Raw genomic sequence first — 24,354 nt, 5'->3', positions numbered from 1 at the left:
CCCAAAATATGCTCATCAGTTTGACCTAAAGGAGCAGGAATGGCTACTACATGGAGAAGAGTCCTAGGGGATACAGAGCAGTTACAAAGTCTTGCACTGAAGTTAGGGGTTGTGCCAAAGCCTGCACAGCTAACTAGGCATAGGAGAAGATGCTTCTCCGTGGCTCCTTTAAGCCATTCCTGTTGCAGCATGTTTAGGATGCTGATTAGCCCAATTGGCTGCTTTGCCAAGACTTTTTCTAATTTTCCAGATGTGGCATAATATAACTGGAAGCAGCAGCAGCAATGAGGGAGCCAGCATGCCACTGTTTAGTTCACTAATAAAATATTATAAAATGAGTTGCTGTGGTAGTGTGTGCAATGGATAGAGTTTTCAAGGAGAGTTTTCATGCATGTCTAGACTTCATGCAGCAGCTCAAACAAGGGAAGGCAACCAGGCTGAGCATTACTTCTGCAAATAGTTTTATCTCTTCTTTATTACATTAGGCATTTCTCAATATTAAAAAGTCTCGTTCCAGCAAGGTTTTGGATGTGTCATTAGTGACAGGCCATACCAGGATTCAGATAAGAAACATCTCAGAAGACACTGTTTCCCTTTCTCCTGGAAAATTCTTTTGCAGAAAAAAGTCAGATTGACAGGGTCTATACAAGGTACTGGGGTGTGTGGAGTGTTAGGGGAAGTGTAGTACCTCTGGTGGGGACATGTCATGCTCCTTTTGGGGTAGATTGTCCACCTTTGCTCCCCACCCTGCACTCAGCTCTCACCTGTGACTCCTAGAAGCTGTCAGCATGTGACGGTAGACATGCCCCAGGAAACTGCTTGGACCGGTCAGGTAAACCAAGTGAGGGTAGCCTCAGTGAGTTAGGGATTTTCCCTGCATGCAAAGACAGGCTCTGGTGGATTGAGCTGAAAAGACCAATAGTGGGTTCAATTGCCAAGAAGGTGGTTTCTGCACATGCTATAGAGGGAGTTAGGGACAGATGGAGCTCATCAACCTGGGAAGGTAGCCCATCTAGAAGGAAAACTCTGATCCTAAGCCTCCACTGTCTTGTAGGATATATTCAGGAGAAGAAAAGCCCAAGGAGTAAACCCAACACAAATCTGGATTGAGGTCCCTAAGACGGTTGGATGGCACCTTGTATGCTTCCTTCCAGCAACTCCTGGAGCCAAGCTGGTGCCAAACATATTGCTCAGCTTCCTTTGGACCACATCAGTGAGACTGTGAGGGGTGTCCTGTTGTCTGGGCAGCCCAGGACCTCCATACACACCGCCCAGGGAGATCATTTCAGTACTGCTAACACAGTGGCTTGACTTCAACCCCATGAAGTCTTGAGACAGGTGGATGCCAACAACAAAAATACAAGGTACTACTTAGATTGGAGGCAGTGCTATATAATTGGACTGAACCATCCCCACTACATCCTCCCTCAAAGTAGTTGATGAGCATACTTTCCTTCACTGGTTATATTCTATGGTATTTGCCTCAATGGAGTGGCATCATTTAATGAAGTTCTTAATTGCTTGTTATTCAAATGGCTGCTTCATTAGTCAGTGGGCTGATGAGAACATCACTTATAAATTGTATGTACATCAATAGAAAGTGTCACTGTGCTGGGTAACAAATTGGTGCATTTATTAGCAAAAAAAAAAAATAAAAAAAAATTGTTGTGAAACTTTTTGGAATTTTAAAAATTGCAAGATGATCTAACTGGCAAGTAAGACAGTATCAGGTCATCTGGAGATGAGAGGTGAGCTCAGATATTGAGCATAAACGTAGTTCAACCTGTACAACAAGTATAAAATAGATGCTGGGCCTATTAATAGTGATGACACTGAAATTTGTAATTTGAATGGTTCCGGGATTTATTTCCCCACTTCATAAAACAATGAGTTGGGGCCTGGCTGGTTCCTCCTTTTCAAAAGTTACCTAGTAAAGAGGAAACTTAGCTAAACAAAGGAGAGGAACTAAAAGCAGGGAGGACAATTGTAAAAGGTTTCTATAGCACAATACTCATGCTAAAAGCCTGAATGTTGTGAACTATCCTTCTTTCTCAAGGATCCCAGAAAATGCACTCCTGACATGAAAGCCTTAGGAGCTCCATTCCAAAGACAATGAGCATACACAGTCTTTCCCTATAGGAGTTTCATTCTCATAATGCTGCGTAGTGTACCTATGAAATTCAGCCAGAAGTGCAATTATTTTTAAGTGGGTATGCAGGGCTGGTCCTATAATTAGGAAGAGTGAAGTGACTACCTCAGACAGCTGACATTAGTGTCATCTAAAGGGTAGGAAATGGCTGGCTAGTTAATTTATTATTATTGGCTTGTTTCCAATGCAGTGCTAAGCAAGCATCACACCAGTGTAAGGATTCCTGCTTGCACAGACTCACCCCTTCCCCTCATCTGGTATGTGTACCCCCCCCAAAAAAAATCTGTTCCAGAGTCTTGGTGGAAAACCTCAGAACAGATTTAGGGGACACACAGAGGGAGGAGAGGGAGAACTCCCATAGAGCAAGCAGGAATCCTTATGCTGAAAGGATTCTTACTTAGTGCCACACTAGATACAAACTGCTGCATTCTTATGCTCAGGGAGAAACACATGTGGAATTTTATAGCCCGGAAGCCAAAATAATTTGAGCAGATTTGGCATCTTTGCACCTTGACATGTGTGTCTGCACAGAAGGATGTTGTCTGCTGTTCTGACGCAGGATATCTTGGACAAGACCTGTGTATGTGGATTATTTTAGTACTTTCCCCCCACTGCTTGGTAAGGTCTGACTACATTAAAGAAATACAGATTTTTGATGTCACAAAAAACCCCTCCCTCACTTATAAACAGCAAGAGTTGAAAGTGTGTCTAAGTACTTAGTCTTCGAATTATTTAGAGCTGGCTTTTGAGCTCCACCTCGGCTCTTTCGCTCTGTGCGCACAAGAACAGCTTTCATGGGACTTGGGGACTTGGAACCTTAGAGAGGGGTTTCTGAGCTTCAGGTTTGAAGCTGAGAGAGAGGGAGGGAGGGATGGAGGGAGAACCTTGCAGGCATGGGATACTGAACTGCTTCCAGCTAAGAGCTCTCTTTTCCACCCATTTGTTTCCTTCTAGTGTCAAGGAGTTCCTCAATCTTAGCCAAAAAAAGCTAAATCTTAACACTCTATCTCTATTTTCTGAGACTTTGTATGACACACTGCTCCCAACCCACACATACTCCCAACCCTCCCATCTTCCCTTGCCTAGCACAGGGCATCTTAAATTATCCAATCTAGAATGGATGTCTTAGAATTATAATCAAATGCGCCCAGTGGCGTAGCGTGGGTTGTCAGCACCCGGGGCAAGGCAAGTAATTTGCGCCCCCTAACCCGTGGATTTAGGTAGGGGCAGAGAGCTGCGAGTGCGAGCGCACCCCCCCCAGATGTTGCGCCCGGTGCGGCCGCCCCCCCCTGCACCCCCCACACTACGCCACTGTGTGGAGTCACCACTGAGAAGGCCCATTGATACGCGTGTCTGAACAGACACCACAGTGATGCATTTGAGGCGCCACCAAGTTGCATTTGAGGCACCACAAAAGTGAGCCTTACTGGGGGTTTTTGGGTTTTTTGTGGCGTTAGAGCTATGATGGCACATTCAAGATGTACCATAAGTAAGCAACTGTCTTGATGCTGCCATCATTGAGTGAGGACGTGGCTGCCCCAGCATTTTTCCACAGAACCACAGAATTGTAGAATTGGAAAGGACCGTGAGGGTCAGCTAGTTTAAAGCCTTGCAATGCAGGAATATTTTGCCCAATGTGGGGCTCAAACCCACCACCCAACATTGCCCAGCACATCGTCTTTCCACCACCATTCTCCTTACCCAAACCTTTTTTGCATCCAACATAAAACAGGAATTTTAAATGAACTTCAGTATGATTAATTTGGAAATACCGTAAGTCTGAAGGTGAGAGTATGTCATCATCTTCAGGGGCTGAATCAGGGGCTGAATCTAGCCCCTTCCTTATACCACCGCATGCCACATTTTAAGGTTCAGTGTTGAGACATTTTTGTTTCACATTCCACTCTGAGAATTTTCTCCAAATTTTCTCCGCTGGCTTGGCCTCTCTCGCGCTCGGGCCCGGGCGGGCGCTTGAAGCCGCCCTCGTCGTCCTCGGGCTCAGCGCCTTCTGCTGCTGCTGCTGCTGCCGGGCGCCGTGCAAAGTTTGCAAGAGGCGCCGCGCCAGCCTGCTCAGAGCGTGCACGGCTCCTCGGCGTCGCCGCCCGGCCCCGGCGTGGGGGCGCTCTCCGCCGGCCACCCCGTCCGGGGGGCCGGGCACGCCGGGCCCGGGCTTCTCGCCCGCCTCTTGCTCGCCCATCGGCGCCAGGAGGCTACGGCCACCCGCTCCGCCGCCGCCTGCCGGCGCTTGCTGCCTTCTACTCCCCGTTGTTGTCGTTGGCTACCGGCGCGCTCTGAGCCTCTCCGCCCTCCCTCCGTGCTTGCCGGCTGGGCAGGGCAGAGAGGCGGGGAAGGCGAGCGGGCCGGGCTCATGGCCGGGGGCAGGCGGGCATCTTGCTGCGCCCCTCCACCCAAGGCACGGCGCTTTCCCCGCTTCCTCGGGTCGCCGCCCGCGGATCGGCAGAGCCTGGGGAACAGGGGAAGTAAACTCGGCGGAGGGGGTGGATCGCGCGCGCTGAGTTTGGAGGTTTGGAGGGATCTCGGAGGAGGAGGGAGGACGGGGGGAGCTAGGGGGCAGGGTACGACGCGGCTGGGCCCTCTGGACTCGCGCCCCCCCCAGATGTTGCGCCCGGTGCGGCCGGCACCCCTGGCACCCCCCACGCTACGCCACTGAATGCGCCTGCAATTTTATGTATGCCTGTGCTGCCACACATAATTTAGTCACAACACCACACTGTAGGATTTATTTGTTCTTATTCTTTAGTTTCAATAAATTAAGGTTTCCTTTTCCAGTTTTGGGGTGTGGGTGTGTCTGTATCTTCCTTGGTCACATCTCACTCGGCCACACTTAGAAAAGTTCCCATCACATTTTCAGCTAAGGTCCTGTCTTGCTCTTGGAGATGGATGTCTGAGGGATCCAATAAGCAGTGAATGCATACACTGTTCCATCAGAGATTTGTAGAACTAGATACAACTGGGGTGGGGGATGAGGTCTGACTACCTGTGCTGGAATTACATCAGGACTGCAACTGTGCTCTTAAATGCAGTCAAAGATTCAGTGGGTAGTTTGGGGCTGGTCAATTCCCCATCTGCGAAAAGGTAAATTAAAGTGACATGGGTATTGTTGTGAGGATAAACAAACCAACAAACAAAAAGTTATAAAGATTCTGCATGTTGAAAATGGTATACACAGTGGTGATAACAACAAAAGTAATAATACCTTTCTTCCAGGCCCTTTCTCACAAATCTAAATGTAAACTAGTCATTTCCCAAGTGCATAAAAGAGCCATTTTAATAGCTTTAAAAGGATGTGGAGGTTTAAACCATGAAGCTATTTCTGTTTCAGTAACTGCTGAGCAGAGCAAGCTGAGTTCCAAAGAGATTTTCAAGATTATAGGGCATTTAATCAGTAGTAACCTTTCCTGCCTTGTAAATTGGTTCGTTTGATTTCACTCATCTATTGGAATTACTTTTATGTAAATATATATTTTTCTCTGCTTCCTTTCATCCTTACTCCTTTGTTTAAGAACAAAAGTCACAATTAAAAGAATGATAAAGACACAATCAGATTCTGGTTTCCCTTTATAAAGGAGAGCATTATTATCTCTCCGAGTGAATCAAGGGAATTTAACAGCAGGATTTCCAAAGATGAATTAAACATTTCTCAAGCAGCTCATGCACTGGAACTCTGATTGCATCACTAGCATTTCCTAACCCAGCTCAGGTAAGGGAAGAAGGGGGAAGCCAAGAAAGTGCCAATTGATAAGGAACGGGATGATCTGTAAGGTCAAAGGCCTTTATCCTAGGAAGGTGCAGTCTGGAGCAGCCACAAGATGTTCCCTCACAGGAGACAGAGCAGACAAATAAAGGCTAAGAACATAAGAAGAGCTTGCTGGCCTGTCTAGTTTTGTTATCATTCTGATCTAATTGTTTGGATAAAATTAGGCTGCAAATTGGGAAAAGCCTGTGGGGGGGGGGGAACCTGCAACTCTACAAAGATTTCCTGCTTGGCAGGGGGTTGGACTCGATGGCCCTTGTGGTCTCTTCCAACTCTATGATTCTATGATCTCACAATCCAAATGATTTCCCCCAGTTGTTAGAAAGGAAACAAACAGGGACACGCTCCACAATGGAGTATGAATAAGGAGCTCCCAGCAGAAGCTTCACTAGCCAGGCTGGTGGCATGCTGTCCCCCTAACAGGCTCCAGGATGAATTTGACCTATCTGTAATCCAGTAATATATTCTAATAATTGGAATTCTGACTTCTAATTATTAATCACATGTGGTAGCAGGTTCACAGCTATTAATAATTATGGCGCTCTGTATTTTACAGTGGTACCTCTAGTTACGAACTTAATTCATTCCGGAGGTCTGTTCTTAACCTGAAACTGTTCTTAACTAGAGGTGTGCTTTTGCTAATGGGGCCTCTTGCTGCCGCTGCGCCACCAGCACACGATTTCCGTTCTCATCCTGGGGCAAAGTTATCAACTCGAGGTAACTCTTCCAGGTTAGCAGAGGAGTTTGTAACCTTGAAGCATTTGTAACCTGAGGCGTTTGTAACTCGAGGTACCACTGTATTATGTATTATAAAGGTAAAGGTAAAGATACCCCTGACCATTAGGCCTAGTCGTGACCGACTCTGGGGTTGCGCGCTCATCTCGCTCTATAGGCTGAGGGAGCCGGCGTTTGTCCGCAGACAACTTCTGGGTCATGTGGCCAGCATGACTAAGCCACTTCTGGCGAACCAGAGCAGCACACGGAAACACCGTTTACCTTCCCACCGGAGCGGTACCTATTTATCTACTTGCACTTTGACGTGCTTTCAAACTGCTAGGTTGGCAGGAGCAGGGACCGAGCAACGGGAGCTCACCCCGTCGCGGGGATTCGAACCGTCGACCTTCAGATTGGCAAGTCCTAGGCTCTGTGGTTTAACCCACAGTGCCACCCGCGTCCCTCATTATGTATTATACTCAGTGCTATTTTTCTAGAAAAAGAGGTGCCATGAACACCTCCCTCGTTCTCTTAGAATGGCAATGGTGCCCACCTGAAAGATGCCAGAACTGAGTTCCAGCTGAAAAAAGCCCCAATTATACTTATTTGCCTACCTGTATTGTTTATTCTCTCTCTCTCTCTCTCTCTCTCTCTCTCTCTCTCTCTCTCTCTCTCTCTCTCTCACACACACACACACACACACACACACACTTTGAGCATAATATAGCATATTTTCATATTTGGCATCTTCTTTTGCCTATTTACAGGCTTACAGAACAACAGAGGTACCATCAACCAACATCCAGAAATTTGGTCATGATAGTGAGGGGCTTGCATTATTAATTGTTATAGGGGGCACAGTTTTTTGTTTTTATATGTTGCATGAAATACTGTATGAGCGGTTAATGTTTTATTTATTTTTTCTTCCCCACCCCAGGAATAACATATATATGCATATATTTTTAAATATAAGCACCTTGGAGGCCTTTTAGAGAACAAATGTCTAGTATGTTTAATAATAACAATGATTATGTTTTTTAAAAAGGGCAGAGCAGCAATCCCTTTACTTTCTCCCTATAAATGAATGGCTGTCATTCACTGTAAAGGGAAATGATGTACCTGGGGATCCCATGGTGGAGAGTCCGAAGTATATTTGTATTCTAAGCAAACAGAGATATCGTGCAAAGATCCCTAACATACATGCCCACTCCCCATTCATCCTATACATCATGATTAAGGACATTTCATTAGTATCTATTTAAACGTGTACTTCAGCACCATCCACACATTTTATTTCCATTTATCTCCACCACCACCAATATTGATATCCCACCTTCCCTCTTCCTTGTAAACATTTTAAAGCAGCTTTATACATTTCTGAACCCTTTCCCAATAAGTATGTTGTTCGGCTGCATGAGAGCCAAGGGCCCTGTAGCTATTAGAGCATGTCCACAATGCATGTTAATTACACAAGTCCCTAATTCTATGGGCTGCACATATATTGAACCTATATCGCTATTACCATAATGCCCAGCTGACAATAAATGATGTTGTGGGCTGCTTTGGACCAAAGAGGGGCGATTTTCTTTTCTTTCTTTCGGCAAAAATTCTGTGAAATACCAATTCACCTTTGTTTAGAAAAGAGAGGTTTGCACTGTGTCAAAAATTCAGCCCTCAACAGTCAGTATAATGAGATGTTTTAAAAAGGAAAAAGGAAAAATAAGCAATCACTGGGTGGTTTTGCTATGTAGTTGTTTGATTCCCCCTCGCCTTTGTCTTTGCCTTGATTTGAACAATTGCACAAATGAAGAAACAGTACGCTGTGTGAGGATTTGCACACACACTCACATACACACAGGGCCAGAGAGAGGGAGAGATAGCACAATTACTGGAGATTAAAGGATGGTGGGTGGTGGGGAAATAGAACCCATCATGCAACTGGAGTTCTAAAACAGAAAACCTCATTTGTGCCAGCCTGAAAGCAGAATCAAACTAAATGCTGTGAACTGAAGTCTGGTTGAAACTTCACATGCAGCCTCGTTAAAGTTATAAGTTTAATATAGATAAAAGGCTTTGTTTGAATGCATTGTATTTGGGATGCTGTAGAGGGGGAAGGTTTGCCTTGGGTTGGAGGTTCCACTATGGCAAAAGCAGCAGAGAAGGGTGGTACTTTCCCATTTCAATGAGCTAAACCACCTGACGACTCATCAGGAGAAAACAGAAACTGCAAAGCTCTCACAGCTGGAAGCTGAAACATGAGAAGCCTATGTGTTTGGTTTTTTTGTTGTTGGAGATGGTGAGTACTAGTAGTAGCAGCAGCAGGATGATGATGATGAACAAGATCAGGGGTCAGCAAACATTTTCAGCAGGGGGCCGGTCCACTGTCCCTCAGACTTTGTGGCGGGTGGTGGACTATATTTTGGAAAAAAAATATGAACGAATTCCTATGCCCCACAAATAACCCAGAGATGCATTTTTAAATAAAAACACACATTCTACTCATGTAAAAACACCAGGCAGGCCCCCACAAAAAAACCCAGAGATGCATTTTAAATAAAAGGACACATTTGGATCCGGCCTCCGGGCCTACTCATGAACAAGATGATGAACAAACTTGGGACCAGAGAGAGGAACTGCATAGATGACTGAACCCATTGCTTGTCTGCAATGTGTTGCTTTGTTATTTTGAAAGGTTTATCATATTCTAACTAGTTTTTAAGACTATTCTGCAGTAATAAGCTTTGAAACTTAATATTGTGGTGGGGAGAATTAATCCCTACACAAGATCCAGATCAGAGATTCAACTGAACAATTCTAACCCCCTTATGTGCTGCAACCAGTTGTGTCCCTCGGCTGATAGATGGCTCTTTGATCCAGCAGAGACTTCTGTGAATGGAAGGGTGTGTGTGTGATTTTCATATATTTCCTCTTTCTTTTGCAGTCTCTCATGTGTGCCTACCACACTGTTCTAAAGGAGCAGATGTGGGTGCGAACAAAGGGGTCTTCAGAAGGAAAGAGAAATTCAGGGAGAAATTAGCTCCTCCATTGCCTGTTAGTGACAATGCCTGGTGGATCAAAGAGCCTTCAATCAGCAGAGGAACCTAGTTGAGTACAACCCCATGTGCAAGGCTACAATCTTATGCTGGAAATTTATACACCGTGTATGGCTGGAATATGTGAAGAGGACTCTTCTCTCCACTCCCCTCTCCTACCCCCTCTTCCTTCAAATTTCTATCTTCCCTTTCCTCCTAAAGGAGCCCAAGACAGCTTGAAGAAGCCCAAGACCTATGCCTGCTACCCACTGTGGGTGAAACTTGCATGCTGGGACTGCGCACAGCAGGTCACTTAACCATACATTATAACAAATGGAAGTAGTCGAAATAAAAAAATAAATAAATAGTCCAGTAGCACCTTAGAGACCAACTAAGTTTGTTCTGGGTATAAGCTTTCGTGTGCATGCACACTTCTTCAGAAGTAGGTTACTTTAAAGCCTGTTCAGCAGATACTAAATGCTCAGAACGACTTAAATTGTACAAACAAAAGCTGTAGAGCTATGGTGGCCATATGAGCCGGGAGATGCCTGCTATCGAAAGTACAGTATGTTCCTATCAGACACAGTATTATCTCCTGCAATAATAGCCCGAGGTCAGGGCAGTGGCCCATAGCTCTGTTACTCAGCACAGTCTCCCCTATGGGAATGTGGTGGCACTCAAGATATGTGTTAATTCCCCATATATATATATATATATATCACTCAAGAAATATCACTCAAGAAATCACTCAAGATATCCCTCAAGTAATTAAGGAACAAAAGAAGAAAAGGCACACTAACCTGGGAACTTCCTCTCTGCCCAGAACGTTGGAGGCTATACACCACACCCCCTCAACAGTATTTATAGGAACTCAAACACTGAGATCCTGCTCTGTTCCAGTAACAAGAAGCCGAAAGCACCAGCCTGAAGATGACGAGTGAGACCTCGTCGAAACGTCGCCTAGACACCCCAACTCTTACACGGGAAGACACCCGAAGACACCAAAACCTGCATATATATATATATATATATATATATATATATATATAGTCCTGCTCCCCCCCCGTCATTCATAGACACACTAATGCTACCAGCGCCTAGGCTTGGTTAGCATATTGGAACCCTCCCAATTATGCAAAGCTTCATGCCAGTTCTCTCAGTGTCAAAGCTGCGGCTTTACAGCTCACTGAGATAACATGATTTCACTCCGTTTTCATACTGTGGGCGAGATGGATACATTCAAAGACACGCCATCTCCCCCAGGAGGAATCCCCACCCCCCCTGACATTGCTTGCTCTTCTGGAAATGCTCAAATGCTTTTCTCATGAGAGCAGATCCTGCCGCCTAGAGCAGGCTACTCTGCGCTGTGCTCTATAATGTACCTATGAGCCCATGGAATATATGCAGGGAAACCTAAAGAGATTTTGAGCATGAAAGAGAAAAAAGTCCTTAGTCTCTGCTGTGCCTGGTGCAGATGGGTACATAACAGGAGGTGCCTTACTTGCAACCAGGCTTTGGCTGATAGTGACATTTCACTGATTGGTTACCTTAATATACTCACCAAGAAATGCAGGAACCAAAGGCAGTCTGTTGAATTCTGCCCTTTCTTTCTTTAAAAAAATCTAACCTGCCTTTCAGGCCACATTGCTCTCACAAGGTGGCTTGCAAAATGTTAAAACATATAATGTAATAACAACAATGAAATACCCCATCAATCGTACTAATTTATAAGCAGCAATAAAAAGCACAGCACATTATGATTAGCCAAACAGAGAATAGAATACAAATGCTATTAAATACCTCTTGAACACTAGCAATGATTGGTCTTGCCTATTTTCCCTAGAAAGGGTCTTCTGAAAGTGTTTGTAGGGGAGCAGGGCGGACTACGGAAAAGCTTTTGTTGAAACACATGCTGCTGAATCCATTAAGTTGAAGGGCACTGGCAATCTCCATTTCTGGTATTTCTAGGCATGAATGGATCCTTCAGATTAGCACACGGACCTGAAAGGTGAAGCCTCTGCCACTGTTTCCAAGCTCCCCATCCCACCCCAGCCACTTTGCAAGCTTTGGGAAAGAAGCAGGGACCAGCTATGATAAAACATGAACAACAGATATGGGGAGGGTTGGTGCTGGACATTATAAGAGGACTGGGCTCAGCTCATAAGGGTTTCCTGTTGTTGTTTAAATGAGGGGTTTCATTTTTGAACCCCATTTCAAATTTCAGCAGCTTTGACCTTCCCAGAGGAAAGTAGAAGTGCAGAAATGATATAAAAGTCCAATAAATAAAAGATTCCCCTATTTTTAAGGCATTTATATACTGCCCTTTGTAAACATTTATCTCAGGCGGTTTACAATGCAATTAAAATCCAAAACAGCAGCAATAAAATATGAATACAGCAATTAGAAATCAATAAAACAACAGAGTGGAAAACTGAACTTCAGGTGATACTTGAAGTATAAACACACTAAAATGCCTGAGGGGGAAAAAACCCTTAACCTGAAATAATAATAGTAACAACAACAACAACAACAACAACAACAACAACAACAACAACAACAACACAGAAATGGGTGCAAGGCAACCTTCTTGAGGAGGGTGTTACTCGGTTGGTTGAAAGCCTCGCATTTGTGGCCATCTGCCTCATCTTTGATGACAGGTCTTTCTAAGAAGGGCCTCAAATGAAGATCTTAAGTGTTCAAGCAGTTGGGATATGGCAGGAGGTAATAATAAATATTACAATCAGGATTTGAGCCCTTTCCTCTAAGAAACACTTTTGGAAACATCCACTGAGTCCCATCCACTAGTGTTTCCAATGCTCTGATTTCTACGAAGCACCTCTGATCACCACTGCTTCCTGTTGCTGACAATTGTTTCAGCTCCTTACTTAACACGATCTCATCTAAAGAGTAACCAGATTTCGAATACGCCATCATATCCCACTCTCTAAATCTCCAATGAAAGAAAGAGCTGAGAAATTTGCCCATCTTGCTCACAGATTTGTTTTAGGGTATAAGCGGCGTAACGTCTTGTCACTTATATAGACAAAACAATTTTTTTGATGGAGTGATTGGCAGTCTTCAAAAAGCCAGCTAATCAATATCTGCAGCTGCAGAGTGCTTCAAAGAAATATAGCAAAAACTGCCTTTTACTTTTTATGAATCTTTTGTGACCTGGTCTGAAAAATGTTCTCTACCAGTTATTATGAAATATGTATGAACAGCAGCAAATCTTCATCTAACAAATGTTGTCTCTGCGTTGGAGAAGAAGAACATGAGGCTGGGAATGACGGATCTCCTTGTAAACCACTATAAAGTGGAACATTATCTCCACAATGGAAGGTAGTTGTGGGGTGTTGGGGAGAGAGACTAAATAATCAGAGAACATCTGAGTGACCTCACAGGAAATGGGAGCAAGCTAGAATGCCTCAGCCTGTCCCAGTTAGTTGCAAGCACACATTTTAATGAGTTTTGCATAATGTTGTGATGATTGACTGTTCAGCTCATTGGGATGCCAGCTATTTCCAATTACCTGCCAATTCAGAAACCAGACAATATGACACGTGAGCTCAAATGCCTGTGTGCTTAAGTAGAGAATTATACATTTAGATTGATGCATTCAATCTGGTTATGAAAATTGCAGCCAGCAACTCACAAAGATATGTGAAGAGCCATCTACAGGAACTGGGTTTCTTTTTTAACAATACGCTAGGGTAGTTGCTCCGTAGAATAAATCTCTCAGCCTAAAGTACCAAAGGAACCGAGAGTCCTGGCCCTACCTCTGACCTTGGTAAAAGGATTCAAAAAACAACAACGAAAGTGCAGCTACAACTTTGTGTGAATTCTCAGCCAGCGTGTCTAGGATAAGTGAAGGTAACTTCAGAGCAATTCTTTGTGACATGAACTAGCCTGAGACATTGGTACAGGTGGTCAGGGATGAGCTACACCAGGTGCAGAGAAACTATGGCCCTCCAGATGTTGCAGAACTACATTCCCCACCACCCCTGGCAATCGACTATGCTTGCTGCTGCTGCTGGGAGTTGCAGTTTGACAACACCTGGAAGACCACACCTGGGCGACATTGTAAAAGATCAGGAGGCGCTATAAACTGCAAAAAAGCAAGTTATGGCTGCACAGGCATCAATCCAGTAGCTCTAAAAGTCCCAGGGACACTTCAAGTCCTCTAAGCTGAGTAGCAGAACCCTTTTTGCCAGTCAGGTGACAACAGGGAATCGGTCACCTCCTGCTTCTTTCTATCTAAACCTCAGCACCTGAAGCTATTTTTTAAGTTTGAACTACTTTTGGGTTGATAACTCTTGCTTTTCTTTCTTTCTTTTTTTAAAATGCTTGTGCATAGGTGGGTTTGGTGGTACAAAAACCCAAAGGTCCCCATGACGGAGGCCTTAACAGGTCCATAGTAGAGCCTGGTATAGAGGTCAGTTGTTTCTGTCAGGTTTGGAGGGTGAAGCCCAGCAGTTTCTTCTGGATCCTGAGGTAGAGCCCAGTGCAAAGCTGCCTCCTCATTTAAGCGGGCTGAGGGAAGAGACAACATAGTCTTGCTACTTGCTTTTCTGGTGAGAAATCAAGAAAACTAGTATCTTTCTGCTTGGTTAGCAAGCAACAGACCACACGTGAAAGTCATCTGGCTGCTCTTTGATTGCTTTTAGATTCTACCATTGATGCTCCTTGTAATACTTGTGAAAAACTTGCTTTCACTGAGTGCTCATTGCTGGTCTACCACAGCCCTACCTTCCTGAAATGACAACTCTGAGTGCCTGGGAGCCAGATTTCATTATGTACCTGCCACTTTTAGGAAAATAAACACACTGTGAACTAAGCATGCTAAAGCCTGGGGCTCAGCATTTCTAAAGATTCCTTCTCCCTGTTTAGCTCCTTCCTTGATGAAGAAAGTTGTGCCTCAAGATACATTGGGCACTGACAGTATTTAAAATTATGACGCCGCCCCACTTTAAAAGTATTTTTGCAATACGTCGTACTTTGGACATAACGTTGGAGAAGACTGTATTTTGCACATAACGCTGGAGAAGGCTAACAGTGTGCATCTATTGGTTTTGCCTTTTGATTCCTCCCCACCCTGCTTGCTGCTGCCTTTTAGCTCCTGTGGATTAATGGAGGACAGGCCTGAAGAGAGTGGAGGCCTCCACGGTATGCACAGCAACCAGATCTTTATACAATAGAACTCTCCACTGACACAGGTAATTAATGCCAATCAAATTGATAGGCAGTGTCAAGCAACCCAGGCAATTAACCTTCTGGACTGGGAGCACCTAATAGTCAGCTTTCAGAACTGAAAGTTCATATGGGTGAGAGATCAGGGACTCTCCTGTGCAATGTGAACAACAAATGAGCATATTTGCACATTCCAGCCCAGAAAACAAGCCCACTGTATTATTATTGTTATTGTTATTATTATTATACTGGCTCCTTTGGAAACTTTCAAATTGGGCAAAACCAGGTCCCCATTTCCTTCCCCTTATTCTGGAATAATGAAGACAAGCGCCTCCGATTCTCAGTTAGTATTTTTTGTGGCTATTCCTATATCAAACAGTAAATAACAAATAAATGAAATAAAATGTCACAGCCACACCAGATGCTGTACAATAGTTCAATGAAAAACAAACCAACTCTGCCTGCAGGCTTGCAACCTAAAGAAATGCAAGTTGTTGTCGTTGTTTTTAGGAAAGGGGGAATGGGGAACAAGGAAAGAGGAGGAGAGGCAGTTTGGGAGTCAGTCAGTGGCTTGGGAGGAGAGAGACATTTCCAGGCACAGTTTAAACTTTTGCAAAGAAGAAGAAGAAGAAGAAGAGTTTGGATTTGATATCCCGCCTTTCACTCCCCTTCAGGAGTCTCAAAGCGGCTAACATTCTCCTTTCCCTTCCTCCCCCACAACAAACACTCTGTGAGGTGAGTGGGGCTGAGAGACTTCAGAGAAGTGTGACTGGCCCAAGGTCACCCAGCAGCTGCATGTGGAGGAGCGGAGACACGAACCCGGTTTCCCAGATTACGTGACTACCACTCTTAACCACTACACCACACTGGCGAGGGAGAGGGGCATCTGCTTCTTGGGAGCAGATAGTTGCTTTCCAAAAAAGGAAACGGGAATGAATGGAGTCCATCATGAAGGAAATACAGTACATGACCAAAGCATGATACTGAAGATGGAGTGGGAATAGGGTGCCAAACAGGCAGAAGAGAAAAGAGAAGATGAAGTTGAGGAAGAGGCAAACCAGAAAGAAGCAGATGATGGCAATCAAACTGGAGAAGAATGGGAGAGAATAAACCTACAATTTTTTTGTTGATCATTCTGCGCTAAAGGCTTTGCTTCAATGATTCATTGTCCTTTTTACAAGACAGGGGGCTTTATTTCTCCTTAGATATGTCATACCTTGGGGATACGCTGTCAGCTGCTGGAGTCTGCCCTGCACAAAGGTAGCAATGCAGAGACCACAGCAGTACACGGCTCCTGGCTTGCACGCAGCTGCCATTGTTTGATGGTGGCATTGCCAGAGGCACAGACATAGTGTTTACATTTAAAATATACTAACTTTGCCTGCACAAACTAATGATCCTCTTCTCTCTACCAAGTACCTTCTACAAGATCAGCTACTCTGACCACTGCAAAAAATAAAATAAAAGTGCTTTACTGGAGACCTAACTTCCTACCATGCCACGTACCATGTGAACTCAATGTAAATGTTACACTTCTCATTGAGGAGGATAGTATGCCAAACTATCATGGAACGCCTGAGATGGAAAGCAGGAGAAACAAAGTTCAACATGCCTCTATGATAATATGATTTGATACCTTCTGCAAACAAGCTGAGGTGTCACATCAGAACTTCACATATCACTGAGGGAGGGAGTCAAGGAATGAGCTGGGGTCTGTCACCGACCAATCTACAGTTATTTAGTACATTTGCCATAGACTCTGGGAAGCCTCTGCAACATTTAGCATGGTTTGGAAATCAACAGAAAATTGACTGTTGGCAGTGAGGACAGAAGAGTGTCTGACAGTTCGTTTTTACTACTCTCCCAGGGTATGGATAAAGTTGGCTGTGCAGTATGACTCCACTCTGCATGCATTGAAGACTGGGGGTTCAAGAGGACTTGGGGACAGCTCATACAGCCAGCTTGTTGTTGTTGTTGTTGTTTAGTCATTTAGTTGTGTCCGACTCTTCGTGACCCCATGGACCAGAACATGCCAGGCACTCCTGTCTTCCACTGCTTCCCACAGTTTGGTCAAACTCATGCTGGTAGCTTCGAGAACACTGTCCAACCATCTCGTCCTCTGTCGTCCCTTTCTCCTTGTGCCCTCAATCTTTACCAACACCAGGGTCTTTCATCTGCTTATTTTCTGCCTCAATTGCACCATGTTCTTGAAATGAGTTGAGTGAATTATTTTAATCATTCATCATTATTTCACATGCCATTGCAAGCATTTCGAATAAAGGTTAGCAGCAGCATGTAAATCAGATTTTTCTTTTTCTTATGACATTAGATTTGGGTTGCTCATGGGCTGTTGGTTAGATACGGTGCTGCCACCATAGGGGCTGCATAAGGAAGATAGCTATACTGGTGCTACGTAGTGAAGCAAGCAAGGAAGCATCCAAACTATTCAAGCATATATCTTTAAATGTCTGATGTAATTGCAATAACCTCCAGTCTGAAGATTTCTCACAAAGCTTGCCATTTTGTTTAAATCAAATATGTACCCAATGCAACATCTAGCTCAAACTCTGAAGAACTCTGTCATTTCACATTTTCATCTGCTGTATCTGAAGAGCTCATACACAATGTATTTGACTTAGACTCATAATCCAAAATTGGAATTGTAATGTGTAAAACAAGGATAACATCCCAAACAGATAAAAATCACAGGTAACTCTAATCTTCTAATTAATTCCAAACAGGACACTCTAACAGCGCCGTAGAATTTGCTCAGGCTTTGGGAAGAGTATATTGCTCAACTGTAGATCACTCATTGGTGATGCCATCTGTATATCTTCTTTATGATACAGACTTAGGTCCTGTTGTACCAAAGTGGAGGCAATTAATGAGCCAGTGGTGTCACATTTTACATGTAGTCACAGTGACACACTGCTCTAGGATTGCCCTCTGCCAAGTCTGTTGTGTCTTCTATCACTATACTGAATCTCCAGTGCTAGAGTTACCCCAGTGGCTTCAAAATCACAACTTATTTTCAGATAATGGCCAATTTGTCCTTTCGATAGGTTTGTCCTTGCTTGGAGCTCAGCTAGGTCCTGGGTCCTGCTGGAGAAGGGAGGGTAATAAATATAATAAAAACAATACTAAATAGGACTGGGCATTGCATGCTTTCATCCTTTGCTTTGATGGCTAAAAGGGACTCCACATTTAAGAGGGCCTACATTGGTCTAGAACAGCACAGGCAGGAGTGACAGGAGATGCGTCCTCCTCCAATAAGGTGTCTGACCTTGGAAAGGCACTATCAACTTTGAAGCAGGACCCATAAACCATGATAGTTTCATGTGTGTCATTCTGTTCCCCTGGTGTTCCGAGCTTTCTATTAATAGATGGCTCTCATAAATCTCACTTGTTACACCAGAAAGTTACAAGACAAAAGTGATCTTCTAGCTGTCTCCAGGGAGTCTCTGTTGTTGGGGGGCAGGGGGATGCATGCTGAAAGACAGACAGGGAATAAACACCTTAATACAGCAATAACTCTGTAGTATAAACTGACTGCAGCAAAAAAGGGAAAGAAAAAGCTTTTGCTCCATTTCTTCTTCAGCACTATGATAAGCTGCACCATCCCTGCGTTTCAAATATATCTCGCTGGATACATGGGCATCAGAACCCATGGCCACAGAGTAAATAGTCACATGACTCATTCTTCATGCTGGCTTTATGGTTCTTGCATGACACCCATCGCCTGCTGTATGTTCTACTACTGCTTTGGAAATATGTGGGGAATTTTTAAAAGCAGTCTATATGTGGACCTAAGAGTTCACTATGTAGGTACCTTTGCAGATGATCTGAGAACATTCTCCCTTGAACCTGGGACTTAACATGGGGTTTGCATAGGGCTCCAGTCTCAAACTAATAAATATATTGGGATGAGCAAGAATCATCGTTAGGCGAAACAGTATCTCTGGCAACCTGATCAATCTACACAGCTTGGAGAGAGAGCATGGAGGAAATGGGAATCAAGAAGGGACATAAACCATGTGCTGAGCACTCCAATAACTATGTGAAAATCGAATCATCAATATGGAAAAAATACATTGAGATTTATGTCTCCTTCACCTGCCCACAAAATCTTGAATAAATATTTCTGCCAGATGCAGCACTTGGGTCCTCAAATCAAAGTAAAAACAACTTTGGAATTTTCTTTCTTTTAAAAACTATATCATGTTGTAGAAACATAAGGCGCTTGCCATTACAAAAATGTGCTAGACACCATGTTTAGATTATTTTATCTACCATGTAATATGATTTTATTATATTTCTGGGCCAACCCATAACCAGGGTTCTAGATGTTAGCTTTTATGTATTATATTTCAGGTGCATTGGCTTCTCTATTAATTCCAGCAGGGCCAATTGATTAATTGTTTTAATTTTAAATTGGAGAGGTAATAGCTGACTTCAGCCTCCCTCATGCCCTTTTATTCTAACTTAGTCACCCAGCAGGGATAACTCATGCTTTCTATTTATTGAACTAATTACTTTGGCAGTCCTATAAGAAGAGCACATACCCACCAGGTCCTCTCTGCCAAGAGCAGAGCTTCTGCCATCACTTTTTTCTTCTTCCCAAGATTGCTAGGGGAAGTCTCCAGAAGCAACTGCAAGCTTTAGTGTTGCTTGTCTAGGTGGCGCCAGTGACATCACCTAGACAAGCAACACTAAAGCTGTGTGAATCCATTAAACTACAGGTTTGTTAGCGATGCCTTGGGCTAACAATAACCCATAGTCATGCTTGCATTTCAGTCCTCCCCTGAATCACAGAACCAGGCAAACGTGGTGCATGCCACGAGTGATTCTCAATAGTACTACAATGTAGGCATTCTTGACTTACTTCTGCTTGTGTTGCATGTGCTAGTGTTAATTTACTCACACACCCCTCTCTTTACTCCACCAAGGCAAGCAAGACACATTGTTAAAGTTTAGAGACACTCTAGCCAGGCAAATACACTCAAGGAGGTTGCAAAGAAGACTTGGGGAAGGCGTGTGGCTTAGGGAGAGTCCTGAGGACCAGATAGAGAGGGCTGGAGGATGGCATTTGGCCCCTGGGCCTGAGCTTCCCCATCCCTGTTCTACTGAAAGCAATCGTGTCCGCATCGTAGTCCCGGTGGTGATTTAACTGATTAATCATACTACGTGTCTTCTTGCTTTTGTCCTTGTGTTTCATATAAGCTGCCTATCATTAGACAACTTTGTTGGACAACTCTAAGCCAATGTTTATGCCTGGTGATGTCCTGCATGGCTTTTTGACTTTGATCACTCTGAATCAAAGCATCTTCCCTCTAGAAAATGAGCGTTATTATTTTTAAGTTGAAATAGCCAGTGCTTATTGAGATACAGGAGCAAAAAAAGTCTTAATAAGGAGACTCAAGAACAGAAACCAGTGGAGGTAATTTGATGGTTCACAGTGGATGAAGTGTATTGGCTTGCTCTGTGCTGGTGCACTGGCAGGCTGCAAATACATGGTAACAAAGATGTCTCAAGCATTGTGTGAGAGGCACCAAAATGTCTCATTTTCAGACTTTCCAGCACAGCACCTTGGAACATATCTGTTATAGAATCATCCTAACCATCTTGCTAACCTATGAGTCAATCAGTTGGATCTAATATGTTGAGTGTGTGTGTGTGTGGGGGGGGGGTTACCTTAGGACAGGGGAGAAATTTGCTTTGGTTTGCATTTTAATGAGAAACTATCTAATTCTCATTTTTCAAAGCAATACAATATGAAAACCGAAACACAAGTGTTCTTTAAAATTCTCACTTTTCTGAATTTTTCAGTGTACTTCTCCAAACAATGTGAGCAGAATTCAACTAACTAGTCTTGCTAGTTGAAGCCCTTGCAAAGGAGTTCTGCTAATGCAATGGTATTTCCCCTCTCCCCATGCCCACTCAAATTGGCTTGCAGGGGAGGGTGGGGTGGGAAAATGCCCAGAACAGCATGTGAGGGGAGGAGAGGGAAGGTTGTTCCATCAGGCAAGCAAAAATGCTTGCGGTGACAGTACGATCTCCTTAGCACTGCATTGAATTCATCCCTTTGTGTACATGCACACACCCTATATAGCATATTTTATTGGAGAGTTTATAAAACATTAGTGCAGATAACAAACAACAATTGCTCTCAGAAATGTGTATGTTAGTAAAAACAGCATATAGAAGTGCATATATTAGAAGAAATTTGCACTAAGTTGCTGACAGATTATCATGAGGATTTTTAAAAACAGCAATGCAAACTACTGTAGAAATGTAGGGAAGTGGATTTAGACTGGAGAAATGAAAAATAGAGAAATGAAACTGAAAGATTCACCCCTAGTGTTTCCATGTGTTTGATGATGTAGTATATTCTCATGGTGTGTTGTGTGTATGTGTGTTTAGTCTTTTGCCCTTCATTTCCCCCCTTTTCTAGTATAGACAAAGCAAATGAGGTATATACAGAACAGGATATTGTTAGGGTGATGAAAATCTCAGGATGCCTGATTTTAACCTGATTTCTTGTTCATTTGGCCATCCTCTTGGCAGGCTGCTGAGGAGAAAGATAAGATGGATTGGAGAGATAGGCTAATGGATCGTTTTCTGTGTTTCTTGACTTCCTCTCATTAATCAACTTCTCTAGCAAGTTCATTTGTGTACAGTACAACTCAAAGCAAAACAAAGTAAGCAGAGTGATTTGTGCCATTATGAATTCTTAATTCAAACAGGACAACAGATAACATCTCTCTGAGTGTTGCTGTTCAGCTTCTGCAGTGGCCAATTAATTATTTTGTATTTAATCTCAGGTGGTGCTGTTTCAGAGTCATAGCGATGAATCTTCTGTGCCCATGGCAGGAAGAAGGAAGTTGATCTGCATGCCTAACTTGCTTGGATGCCTTGACTTACACATAACAAGCATCTCCAACTAGCAGCAGATGAAAGCTTCAAAGCTAGTGAATAGAGTACGTACTAGTAGAAGAAAGCTCAGCAATGTCTATATTATACACGCTATAAGGAAATCACCTGGTGCAGGGCACAGCTTTCAAAATCTTGAAGCTTGGGTGGCTCCAGGTCCTTCCCCTTCATTTGAGCCTGTACCACATTTGCATTTGAGTGTTTATGTGCATGAAGGAGTATATGGAGTAGATATTGGCTCTTTTATCTACAGATAGGATGGGGATGTTGTGGTACATAACATGTCACTGGATTGCAACTGAGATCACCTTATTGGCCATGCTGGTTAGGACTGACTGGATATGGTGTCCAACAATATCTGGAGGACCACAGGTTCTCATTTCAAAGAGAGCCCAGGACTTCCACCATGGGTTGCAGGGAAGCTCAGTTGCTTTTTGGGATGTCAGCTAAGAAGCCAGAGATTCAAAATAACTGCTGGCTCAACCTGTCCCAAGTTGGTCACTTCTGCAGGGTTTCCTTCCTTCCTTTAGTTTGTAAGCAGCACATCACACATTGTATCTTTAAGCCTACACCTACAGCTTACACCTAGAAACATAAATGCAATAAACAAAGGTTTGCAAATGCATGCATCATACAGATACACTTACCAGAGAGCTGTGCTTGGAAGCAGTTCTCTTTTGAGCTTACATTCCATGACAATCTACTCTCTGAAATGTATGAAATGGCCGTAAATTATGTGGGAACAGGATTTCTCTCTCTTTCCCAGCCTATTTAAACATGACAAAGTCGGACGTCACATGATGCAGCCACCTTGCAGAAGCTAAGTAAGTCTGGTTCTGGCAGTGCCTAGATAGCAGACTACCTGGAAACTCAAGAATGCCACCCTGAGTTCCAACATGGAGGAAAGCAAGATATAAATGTAATAAAATAATAAAATAAATATTAACCCTACTGTGAGATTCCTGCACAGGGTGGAATATAAATCTAAGCAAGTGATAAATCTCACTGCCACTTCTCAGTAACCCACACCGGGTTAGCAACCCCTGCAGTGAAGACATAACTTCTTGTGTCTTCTGTGGTTGAGAAAGAAGAACTGCGAGCAACATCTCCTAACGTCAGTGTGCCATAAAAGACGTGCATATGGCAGTGGGGATAATGACTTATGGTTATTATTCTATATTAGCCAAGATGCTAAAAAAATTATAAGATTTAATGTTGGAGTTCATAATTGGGCTGCGATTTGTGTTAATGATTTAACTTTGAAATCAGTTGCCATAATAAGCAAGAAAAGTCAGGGGTTTAAGTGGTGGTGGGGAAGCTAATTAAAATAATCAGCTTGACTTTTATGGGAGTTGGCTGGGGCCCTGAAGTGCTAATTGATGCTAGATGAATGCAGGCCTTGCCTGCAGCCCTCAAACAGGAAGGACTGCTGTCTTGTGCTAGCCTTGACGCCAGATGCAGCCATGTTGAGGAATCATAGCAGCTCTTTTGAATAGGAACTCTGGTCTTCATTTGGTTTAGCAGGAATGTAAAAGCTGTTGTGGGGCAGAGACAGTCCCAGGATACTTACACAGGGACATGTGAGATGTTTCCAACTGCCTCTCAATGTTGCATTGTGCAACATCTGTTAAACTATTATTAACGCATCCTTTAATGTAGGACATTGCGCCAGGCCGACTAGAAATGTGCTACTTAAGGGGGAAATAATAATTTAACACATACATACGAGTCTCATGCTAATGTGAAGTGATCTCAGATTTCCTCAGATGTAATAGCGCTTTTTCATGACAATGCAACCATCAAACTCATTAGGGAACAACATTGTATTTTCAGTTACTGTCATTTTTATTCACTACCATTAAATGATCCCGCCCCGCACCAAGTCAAGCAGTGTTTCCTCATTTCCTTGTACTGTAGTTATGTCTGTAAAATATTACAATTCCTCATTTGCATATAAGAAGGATCTTCCTGTATTGTATTCACTGCAAACCTGACCTTCCTCTGTTAGTGGAAACAATGGGAGCTGGAGAAGGAGTTAGTGCATTATAACCTGGACAAAATCTGTGAAAAAGAAGCCATTCTTTCAGAAGTCCCAACTCATACTCTGGCCTTGAATGCACTGTACTGACACACCGAATCTCTATACGATTGACCCCTCTGCCCTCCCTGTGATTCAGCAGCCTGCACAAGGTTCACATAACACAGTCAGACATGTTAGATAACATTTGTAAAGGCTACCTTGTAATTTTCTGCTCTGGTGTCTCTGTGGAGGTCAGAACAGTTTAATCCAATATCATTTTGGATCCTCCGGAATTGTTACTGAGACAATATGTTGGGTGGTGTGAAGCTAGGTATCTTTTAAATGGGAGGGGGAAAATCCTTTTGGAAGACTTGGTGGAGGTATTCAGAATCTGTCAGAAATATTTTCAGATTTCCATGAACATTTTTTTCTTTTTGTTACCTTTCCTTGTAGTGTGTGTGTGCCTTGGTTCACTTGCTTCAACTCTGCATGCACTTTAAAAACAAACCAGCAGACTTATACCCTGCTTATGACACTGAACAGTAAA

At 43.5% G+C, this 24,354-nt stretch overlaps 1 protein-coding gene across 7 annotated transcripts in view; it reads right to left on the bottom strand.

Moving 5' to 3' along the window:
* Positions 1–24,354, bottom strand: part of SHISA6 (shisa family member 6) — a 261,607-nt gene that overhangs the window by 130,183 nt on the left and 107,070 nt on the right. The gene's annotated exons all lie outside the window — the stretch shown is intronic.

Source organism: Podarcis liolepis, assembly GCF_965112155.1.
Source record: "Podarcis liolepis genome assembly, chromosome: 2".
Classification (NCBI taxonomy): Eukaryota; Metazoa; Chordata; class Lepidosauria; order Squamata; family Lacertidae; genus Podarcis; species Podarcis liolepis.
The sequence above is the reverse complement of the archived record's forward strand: the minus strand, read 5'-3'. Positions and strand labels throughout refer to the sequence as shown.